Raw genomic sequence first — 8,773 nt, forward strand, 5'->3', positions numbered from 1 at the left:
CCAAAACCAAAATAACTGTCTCATTCTGACTTAATTTTACATATTGTCTGGTCAACATAGAGGTTCCAGAGAGTTAAACCATAGAAAAACAAAAACAAACAAAACGACCAAAAAAAACAAAAAACCGTTAGTTTCTTTTAGAAAAAGATACTGTGAGAAGGAACCATCTTCAGGGATTTTAAAATAAACTGTAAATAGAATTGTTGTCAGTGTTTTGAAGTCATAATTATTATTAAATAATAAAATATTTCTCCTGCTTAAAAAAAGTCAGAAACATGTTGCCACACCAGCAATGTAACTATTCTAGACCGTCAGCGGTCATGAGAGAAAGAATTTCACTACATTTACTACAGAATGAGAGTGTTTACAGGTGTTTCCTAGAAAAACCTGAAATCATTTTATCAGTGACAGGCTTACCTCAGCACTGAGTAAACATCATCATAGATCTCACAATATCTGTAGTAATTTAGTCACATCTTCTGCACAAAAACACAGTCCTGATATTTTCATGAGATCTTTGCATACACAGCATCTAGAGAAAGATGAGGTGGTAGTTCCGATTGCTAAGGCCATTTACTCGATTACTCTAAATGATTTCAGACTATTTGCTCAATTGTCACTTGTCATTTGTCATAATGAGAAACATGAAAAAAAAAGTAAGATTCCAAATTGTAAGGAAAACTCTGCATGTTCCAGACCTCCTGCAGTTTACCAACAGGCCACACAGAGTGTGTTTATCCTACTTGTTGCACAGTTGATTCTGAACCCAACATTTATTGATCTTTGACTTTTTCTTTTATGTTTTTTTTATAGCCTGTCATGTCTGGCAGTTTTCACAAACAGAATGGTGATTGGAATGCACTGTTATACCAAACATGTTTGCTTTTACAAGAACAGCTCTATAGGTTTTCTATATGCTACTCTTGTTGATGTGCCCGAGAACCACCCAACACCCAAGAAAGGCCCCCACTGCCAAAGAGCCTCGAGCCACCCGCAGGGCACAGCCACCAAGGGAGCAGGTCAAAAGCCATGCCAAAATATATTTTTTTCTGGTGATGGCCTGGATCTCTTAATCTTCATGCTGGAGCTTACCAAGATATTTTAGACAATCCTGTACTTCTAGAGCAGGCTTACAGCTCTTTACTCTTTTTGCAGCTTGACGGTTTTCAGTATGACCCACAAAACAAAGTTTAATAGTTATCAGACTTTCATAAGCATTTGTGTTCCAACTGTAAAAACGGTTAAAAATGATGCATTAGAGATTAAATCATAACTCTTGTGAAATAATGTCTCAACTTCAGCTTTGAAGCATGTTTTGTAAGCAGCTACTTCTTCGTAATCTAACCAAAGCTGTTGGCTAATGATAGATACCACAGTAATGAGTTTATTTGTCAGTGACAGATTTAGACAAGCTCTTCTTGGTTTTCTGTGTGTTGTATGTTAAAAAAAAAAAAAAAGAAAACACTGAGCACTATTGCATTATTTTCTGGGATGAAACTGCGTTCTTTTAAAACCATTATTTTAAAAACAATTAATTGAATTACTTCTGAAAGTGTGAGGTCAAAGTTGTGTTTTTAAAATAAGTTCACAAAAGAAAATATCATAAAAGGTTCCAGAGATTGCTGCCCTTTTTCTAACCATATGTAGATGTAACTGTCATTGTAAAAAGATACCCTCTTTCAACTTTAACGTTTTATGTAACAATAAAAAAAAAAAAAAAAAAATCATCTGGTCTTTAGCAAATCTCAAAATTAGTAAAATACATAATTGGAAGAAAGTACATGATATATTACAGTATGTCATTTTTTATTTGACACAAACTGGGACAAAATTTGTGTAAAATAAACCCAAGTAAACCCTCATTACTTCTATAGGAATTAAGAGGCTAAATAAACTCACAAAAAGTGGTTACATTTGTATTTGGTCCATTATTTCTTTAGTGTATCGATGTTACTTTGCAATACATCTCATACCGTAGGAAAACCTGTTAATTTTCCCTTAAATAGTGCCACATCTGTAAGGAAAATGCAATTGTGGGTTGAGCAGTTCAGTATGTGGGTTCAGCCCATGAAAAACTTGCCAAATCTTCTCTGCCAGTGCCAAACAGCTTATTCTGCTGTTTACTCTTGTTTTGTGCTGTTTATTGGTTTGGATGATTGCTGGTTGAGGAATAGGATGCAATCGCACAGCAGTGTGTGACTAAGCTGGTGACCAGCATGAGGAGAAGATGCCAGGCTAATGTGGCTGCGGATCTTCCACACCATCACCTTGTTAAAATAATGGCCTAAGTCATTTTTTTCAGGCTTTTCAGAAAAGTCAAGAAACTGAATCAAACAATGATGAACAAACACAATGATTTAGGCAAAAATATGTCAGTCCACTGTTTACTCAGTGCGCAGGTGAGAAGTGAAAGAGAAGTGAAACTGGTGCCAGTTGAACCACCTCCTGATCAACGCTGCTAAAACCAAGGAGCTGGTGGTGGATTTCCGCCACCAAGGAGTGAACATTGAGATAGTGGACTCTTATAAGTACCTGGGTGTTCACCTGAACAATAAACAGGACTGGACTCACAACACTGATGCGCTTTACAGGAAGGGTCAGAGCAGACTCTACCTGCTGAGAAGGCTGAGGTCTTTTGGAGTGCAGGGGGTGCTCCTGAAGACCTTCTATGACTTTGTAGTAGCATCAGCCATCTTCTATGCGGTAGTATGTTGGAGCAGTAGCTTATCTACAGCTGAGAGGACGCGGTTAGACAAGCTCATCAGGAAAGCCAGCTCTGTCCTCGAATATCCTCTCGACCCAGTGCAGGTGGTGGGAGACAGAAGGACTCTGGCAAAAATAACATCACTGATCCCACCCCATGCACAAAGCTGTTACTGAACCAGAGAGCTCCTTCAGTGAGAGACTGCTGCATCCTAAATGCATAAAAGAGCGTTATCGCAGATACTTCCTCCCAGCAGCTGTAACCATCACTGCTCCCAACAAAATCAAAATCAATAGTATTTACATCCATGCTGGCGTTTGTATATACTGTATTGTAAATAGTCTGTCTTGTTCAAGGTTCACCACACAGACACATTATGTACATTTTGAAGTGAAACTATATTTATGCCTATTTCTCACTGCACAGTATTGTCTATTATATTCTTGTGCAGTATATTATTATTATTATTATTATTTTTATTATTATTATTATTATTTATTATTATTATTATTGTTGTTAATATTGTTGTTGTTGTTGTTAATATTGTTTTTTATATATTGTTTCAATGATGTGAATTTTTATATCTGTGGCTGCTGTTACACTGGAATTTCCCCTTTCCGAGACAATAAAGTGTCATGGTCCTGGGCCGTGTGCCCAGCGTTTTGTGTATAGTTGTGTTTTCACTGAGTTTTGTTGTATCCTAGTTTGTTTTGGTTTTGATTATACATCTTAGTTTCCTGTCTTGTTAGTTTTGGTTTAGTTCCTTTTGTTCCTGTCTCCCCTGCATCTGTCCTGGTGTCTCTGTGTTTCCTGTTTTACTTTGATAGTCTTGTGTTCCTGGTGCTTTGTGTTTAATTTTGCTTCCCCTTGTCTCGTGTAGTTAATTACGTTCAGCTTTGCCCCTCACCTGCTGCCTGTTCCGTGATCACCTAGTCTGTGTATTTAAGTGCTCAGTCTGCATCTGTTCCTTGTCATGTCGTCGTCTATGTTTGCTCTGCTGTGTGTCACCCTACCCCTTTGTTCTTTTTTTCTGGCTCCCATGCAGACCTGTACAGCTCTATTCATTCATCATATCTCAATAAACCACCTTTCATTCACATCAGCCTGTGAGTCCTGCCTCTTGGGATCTTCCTGCTCCTGCCACACAGCACACCATGACAGAACGACACAACCATCATCCAGACCCCACGCACTCAGACCAGCGTGGACAGCAGCGAGCTGTTCAGGCATACCTGCAGGAATTGGTGAGATGGAAGCCGTGGTTCACTCCAGAATATGAGCCGGGGCACTTGTCATGCCTTGGGAGGTCCCGGCTGGGGAATGGGATCTCAGCATTGTCGCTCACCACTCTCTCCGCCTCTGCAGCTGCAGCCATGCTCGCCGGATTCACTGACAGCCGTTCCACCTCCACCTGTGCCACTGGGGATAAGGCTGGGCGGTTTCTTCATGATGCCAGTCTCGCCACCTGGGAACGTGGTCGGCCTCCCGATCAGCCTCGTTGCCACCACTGGCGCTGCAGTCAGTTCCATGGTGTCCTGCACCCCTTAGATCTGGTCCCTTGGCCTGGGCGTCCCCCTGAACTGGTTCGCATTTGTTCTGCCTTAGTTTGGCCTTGTGCTGTTGTCCTTTGTTCTGGCCCTGTGTTTTTTCTTTTAATCTGCTCCTTGGCTCTTGGTCTCCTGGACTGTTTGGCCCTTGCCCTGCTTTGTCCCCTGAGTGTTGGGGTTATGGACTTTGACCCAGCCTTGTGCTACCGCTTTTTTGTTTATTTTTGGCCCCTGTCTGGACTTTTATTTTGTTTTTGTTTCTGGTTGGGCTGTCATCACTGAACTGCAACACTTAGAGAATAAACTCATATGATGTGAGAATGTAATCAAACCATTTTGGAGAAAAAATGGGATTTTAGGACGCTTAAGCCTAACATTAGCTGGCATAATGTTAGCCTATAACCAGCTGTAGTTGTAGCTAGCTGTCTGGAAAGCTGACAGCAACAAGCCACAACAAGTGATCCAAAACAGAGTTTGCTGACATGTTCTTTATGGCAGTGGGACTGAATCAGTCTGAGGGAGAAGGAGCTCTGCTGCCTCAGCAGTGTGGAATGGAGTCCCTCATCGACTCAAACACCTCCAAATTCTGACCAATGATGTTGTTGACTGAAATAAATAACACCAGTAATTAAAATAAAAAACAAGGAGAAAAACTAACTGAAACTGTTCTGTGGGTTTACAAAAATAACTAAAGGGAACTGAAATTATAGATAAAACACCCTTTGTTTTCGTGTTTGTCAGTTTATTTAAAAACCTGTCGACTGATAAGAAATTACTTTTTCTGCTTTAGCAGTTTTAGCTGGGAGCACCATACGGCACCTCACTGTGTGTGTCTGCTCACTGCGCCAGTTTGCAAAATAATGGCAACAGCAAAGTTGGGAGAATATGGCAGAGTCCCATGTGGGGTTTCCATGAGTACAATTGCGAAGGGACTTGTTTGTAGATTATGGCAAAATCTATGGAACACGTCTGAAGTGGAAAACCTCCAATCTCAAAGTCCACTTGAGAAGCACGCACAAGGTGGTTATGGAAACCCCTCTGAACCTATGCAGTAACCTACGACATAACCTGACCTGCGCCCCCTCTGAAATGTAACCACTTGTAGGTCCACGCAGTCCGGAATGATTGTCCTCCTGTGAATTTCCAGCTACTTTTCATCACAGTTTGTGTATTTATCAGCAAGAAGTTAACAATTGGGAATAATAACCAAAGCATCCATACAATGAATCACAAATTCCTGGAGGGAGACTGCTAAAATTATCAGAATGAATGTTCATTCATCTTCAGTCCAGTCAATTTCAGACAAGAAAACAGTGCAGTGGTGCTCAATTTTTTCCTTTTCTTTTTTTAACATACAACACGTAGATATAACCAAAAAGAGCGTGTCTAAGTATGTGACTGACAGATAAGCTCATTATCGCAGTGTCATCAATTAGCCAACATCCTTGGCAAGAGTCTGAAGAAGTAGCTGCTTATAAATCATGCTTAAAAAGTACAGACATTATTTCACAACAGTTATGATTAGATCTTTAATAATTTTTAACTGTTTCTACAGTGGGAACAAAAATGTTTGTATTAAAATTTGTTTTGTGCTGTGTACTGAGAAACATCAAGCTGCAAAAGCAGTGAAGAGCAGTAAACCCGACTAGAAGCTTAGGATTGTCCAAAATGTCTTGGTAAGCTCAAGCATTAAGATTTCCCTTCAGTGGCACTAATGCGCTCAGGCCATTCACATAAAATTAACCCACAATATTATCATTGATCAAATGCTACAGTTTGCAATGAATGGCCAGCTGCCTGCAGTGGTTAGCACTGTTGCCTCACTGCAAGAGGGAGCAAGCCTTCATTTTCACTGGTGTAAAGGAGCATAAAACTAACAAAAATCAGAAGAAATGAAAGATAAATATCTCAAACTCTTTTAAAAGTCTACAGGTTCAAGTACAATTTTTTAATCCAAAGAAAAATCAAGAAATGTCAATGTCAATTTTATTTCTATAGCATATTTAAAAACAACAAGGTTAAACAAATTGCTTTACAAGTTAGTTACAACAAACTAAAGATAAATAACACACTGCACAGGAATGACAGCGCATGAGGGAGAACGCAACAAAGAATGCAAGGAAGATGCGGGCACTAAATGCACAACCGGTAATGAGGGGAAAGAGGACACAGCTGGGGAGAACAGGTGAGCTGACACACACTAATGAGACTGAGGGAACAAGGAAACTAATTCAGTCCTTTCAAAAGAGGTGGTACCCCCTCCCCACCAAATAATTCACAAAGCAACAATTCTGGGTACGAGACCCAGGGACCCCAACAGTGTTTAACTATTATAATGACTGTAAATATGTCAGAATAAATAAATTTTAAAAATCAGACAATGTACAACAATATAATCTTGACAACAAATTCATTAAATTACACATGAAAATCCACAATACAACAAGAAAACACAGAACAACAAACAAATATTAAAAACATACAGCATTAATTACAATGCATTAACGCTAAATTAATAATCACAGATCGGGTTCCTCTTTAAGATGAGTTTTTAACGTGTTAAAGTTGTCATGGTCCTGGCCCAGTGGCCCAGTGTTTTGTTTTCTTGGTTTTGTTTCAGTTATTTCTCTAATTATGGTTATTGGTTTTCTTTTGGATTCCTCAGTTTATTCTGGTCCCTTGTGTTTCCCTGTGTCAGGTCTGCGTCTCTGTCCAGTGTCCATGTGCCTGTTCCCCCTCTCAAGTCTGTGTGTTCTTTGTTTCGCCACTTCCTGTTTTATTTTGCCAGTCTTGTGTTCCCTGTGCTTTGTGTTTAGTTTTGCTTCCCCTATGTTGTTAGTCTCATTTGCTTCACCTGCTGTGCCCTGCTGTTTCCTCTTGCCCTGATTACCTATTGTGTATTTAAGCCCTCACTTTTCATCTGCCCTTTGTCGCGTTGTCTTCAGTGCTCCCTTGCTGTGTTTCTCCGTATTTTTGTATTTAGTTTTGCACCTGTCCTCCCTGCATTTTGGGGTCTACCCGCTCCACGCCACACAGCACCATGACAAAAGGTAGTACATTCTCTTATTTTAGATGGAATATTTTTCCAAATCTCACCGCCTTTCACTGATAATACCAATTTATTAAATTGTAATGGTAATTAAATGGTTTCTAAAATGTAAGATATTGTATTTCTGAAGTATAAAACAAAGATTCTATTGGTTTTAAAGTAGTAATACCTGCCAGTGACCAGTTAGCTAAACAATATTCTGTATGAGAAAAAAAAAAATCATAGAATAGAGAAACATTCTAGCTGGATTTTCTGGCAGAGATGATCTAATTTGCCTAAAATTGTGTTAATTGAAATGAACATTCTTAGATAATAAGAAGATCTTAAATGATAAAGTGGAATCTATGGTAATATCAAGATATTTAACTTCATGTACAATCTGAATTCTACTCCTTTCAGGAACACATTTGAACATAATATTGATGTGTTGGTCATTTTGCATAAATTATGTTAACTTTTTTTTTATTAAGTAGTAAACATAACTTAGTAAGCCACTCCTGAATACAGTTCATAGCTATTGCCAGTTTTTTTGAAACTTCCATATTACTTTGCTTGTGTAAAAATAACAGCATCATCTGCATATATCTGAGTATTGATGGTAATACAAACATTTGGTAAGTCATTAACATATAACAAAAATAAAATTGGCCCACTCCTCCGTGAATCGCCACCTTATCATGGTGGAGGGGTTTGTGTGTCCCAGTGATCCCAGGAGCAATGTTGCCCAGGGGCTTGTCCCCCTGGTAGAGTCTCCCATGGCAAACTGGTCCTGGGTGAGGGTCCAGACAAAGAGCGGTTCAGAAGACCCCTATGTTTGTAACAGCAAGGGAACAGTTTACCTTGCCCAGGATAGGGTTAATGGGGCCCCACCGTGGAGCCAGGCCTGGGGAGGGAGCTCGAGGGAGAGCGTCTGGTGGCCGGGCATTAGCCCGTGGTGCTCGGCCAAGCGCAGCCCAAAGAGGTTACATGGGCCCTCCCTTTGTAGGCCCACCACCCACAGGAGGCGTCGTAGGGGTTGGGTGCAGTGTGTGTTGGGCAGTGGCCAAGGGCGGAGGCTAAGCAGCAAGGGCGAGAGTGGCTATTGGGACGTGGAACGTCACCTCTCTGGTGGGGAAGGAGCCTGAGCTAGTGCGTGAGGTTGAGGGATACCAGCTAGATATAGTTGGGCTCACCTCAACGCATGGCCTGGGCACTGGAACCAGTCTCCTGGACAAGGGCTGGACTCTGTTCCAGTCTGGAGTTGCCCTCGGTGAGAGGCGGCGAGCTGGGATGGGTATTCTTGTATCCCCCGGCTTGCTGACTGTATGTTGGAGTTTTCACCGGTGGACGAGAGGGTAGTTTCTCTGCTCCTTCGGGCTGGGGAATGGGTCCTGACTGTTGTTTGCGCTTATGCGCCGAATGACAGCTCAGAGTACCCAGCCTTTTTCGAGTTGCTGGGCTGGGTGCTGGAGAGTGCTCCATCTGGTGACTCCA

This window comes from Archocentrus centrarchus, chromosome 18 (assembly GCF_007364275.1).
Source record: "Archocentrus centrarchus isolate MPI-CPG fArcCen1 chromosome 18, fArcCen1, whole genome shotgun sequence".
Lineage (NCBI taxonomy): Eukaryota > Metazoa > Chordata > Actinopteri > Cichliformes > Cichlidae > Archocentrus > Archocentrus centrarchus.